Genomic DNA, 2,814 nt, shown 5'->3' with positions numbered 1-2,814 from the left:
TAAATAACAGTAATGAGACAAATTTTGGTCCCTAAGAGACCTCATGATGCAAATGTATGCGTGCAAAAGACACAAATTCTGTGAGGAATATAATTCACACAGAAGAAAAGACGATCCATCGGAGTAGTACACTCACCAGGAACAGAGACTCTAACAAGACTCTATGGGGATAATAAGAGAAAAAGAAATGTGTGAATAATACACGACTCTAAACTGGGGAAAAACAAAACTGACACAACGTGATCAAAACACGACTCTGATTAAGGAAAACAGAAAACAGACTGGAGAACTCACTGGGGAGTGAAGGACTCACACTGGGGAAAAGAATTCCAAATGGAAAATAAATCCATCGGAGAGACACAAGCTGACTCCTGAGGAGAAGCAACACAAAGTTCCACTGGGGAAGCACCAAAGAAAATGAGATGTTACCAGGCATACGGGTAACAAACTCAGGAAAATCTGACTCCACAGGGGGACCGAGGTCATAATAGGGAGCAGAAAGGAGGGAACACCAAGGATACCGGTTACTGGGTATATAATAGGTGACCGACCAAAGCGTGAATTGGATTTCACTTCCAAAACACTCATCATCCTGAAGAGAGCTAGAAAAGCAAACTTGTTTAAAGGATGGACATTCAATTCCACAAGGAAAATGAATCTTACTCTGAGGGGAAAACAATCAAAAGATCGACTCAAGAGTGAACGAGATATAATATCCATTACCGTCAGAACGTGGATAGAACACTCAGATGAGACATATTATTCATTACCGGCAGACCGTGAATAATATACTCGAAAGGAAAATTATCCTAAACCGGTTACTGGGTTGTTTATAGGATAAGATCCGAAAACGTGAATTGGTTTTCACTTCCAAAACACTCATCATCCGAAAGGAGGGCTTGAAAAAGCAAAACAACTTACAGGATGGACATTCGAATCCACAACGGGAAAACGAATCTTACTCAGATGGGGATACAAACCCAAAGAGTGCATGAGATATAATATCCATTACCGGCAGACCGTGGATAAGATACTCGCATGGTAAGAAACACCAGAGATACCGGTTACTGGGTATATAATAGGTGATCTACCGAAAACGTGAATTGGTTTTCACTTCCAAAACACTCATCATCCAAAACGCAAACTGGTTAAAGGATGGCTATTCGATTTCTACCAAGAAGACGAATCTTGCTCAGTTGGGGAAAATCAACAAAGGATTCCAACTAAAGAGCGCATGAGATATATTATTCATTACCGTCAGAACGTGAATAATACACTCGAAAGGAAAAGACACCAGAGATACCGGTTACTGGGTATATAATAGGTGACTAACTAAAAAGAGAGAGACAATCGATACCAAGCATACGGGTAAACGAAAGACAACTCAAAGGGATAAATTGCAAGCATCCGGCAATTATCGACAAAAGAAATATTCGGCTCCGCAAAGGGAAATAACGAATCTTACTCGACTGGGGAAACACAAAAGGCTTCGACTGAAGAGTGCATGAAATATATTATTCATTACCGGCAGACCGTGAATAATATACTCGCATGGAAGATTATCCACAACCGGTTACTGGGTTTATAAAGGATAAATCAACCGAACAGAAAGGCATCGGGATACCAAACTAGGTATATAATGATAACCAATCAAAAGAGCAACAGACATTACCAACAAAAGGGTAAATGAAAGGTGAACTGCTGAGGATAAATTGCAAGCATCCGGCAATTATCGACAGAGACTAGCTGGGGATGCATTGATAAAGGATCAATGATCCGGGGAACAAATCACTAGCATACGGTGAAAAGACCCACTGGGGATAAAATTGCTAGCATACGGCAATTATCCACAAAAGACTTGCTAAGGATATAAGTGCTGATCTGAGCAAACTTATACAAGCAAAAGGAAAATCATCATCAAATATATTGGATGAAGATAACCACAAAATTAGGGTTTACATCTACCGAATACGGGGTAAAAGACCAACAACTCCACGTGGGGATAGAACAAATCACAACTCCGCACGGGAAACCAAAATAGGGTTGATAACAAACCACAAACTGCATGAGAGCAGGAAAAGAGATTTACAACTACCGGGTAGTAGGTAGAAAACCAAAAACTCTGGCTGGAGAATAAAAAGGTGTATAACCACAAATTCTGTCAAGAAAGCCAGGAAAAAGTAGGACTTATAACTACCGGTAATGGGGGTAGAGGCCCAAAAAACATTCCGCTGGGGAACAACCCACTGGGAAACACAAGATATCTGACAAATAGCCAATTCGGGAACGATCCGAAAAGACAGACTGAATAAAGACACGTCCTAATGAGGATGTAACTCAAATAGGAAAATCCATCCCAATATATGTGTTGGGAGGAAACGGAAGAAACCGTCATCCACGAGGATATATCTCAGTGGGGAACTGCAGAAGGAAAGACGAACATTTTCTGCTTATGGGGTTGACTCTATATGGAGAGATTTTAAACACCCGACCTCTGCTTGGGGAGATCTGTAAAGAGATCTATATCACCCTAGCAGGAGACAACAAACAACGGATATATGGCAAGAAATGCAACATGAATATCTGAATGTTTATGAATATGCATGAATATGCGTGATTTATGTTTGATGAATGCTGACAAAACAGACAATTCTAACACAAACAGGTTCAGGAACAAACATCCGGTATTATACTTCCAGGGGAAAAACCAGCTGGAGAGCCAATCTGCGGAGATCTACATGCTGTAAAGCAAAGATCTGCGGGTACTGCTGAAGAAGCAGCGGATCAGAAATATCAGGAAACAATCCAATCAGG

Source organism: Lathyrus oleraceus, chromosome 2 (genome assembly GCF_024323335.1).
Source record: "Lathyrus oleraceus cultivar Zhongwan6 chromosome 2, CAAS_Psat_ZW6_1.0, whole genome shotgun sequence".
Lineage (NCBI taxonomy): Eukaryota > Viridiplantae > Streptophyta > Magnoliopsida > Fabales > Fabaceae > Lathyrus > Lathyrus oleraceus.
The sequence above is the reverse complement of the archived record's forward strand: the minus strand, read 5'-3'. Positions refer to the sequence as shown.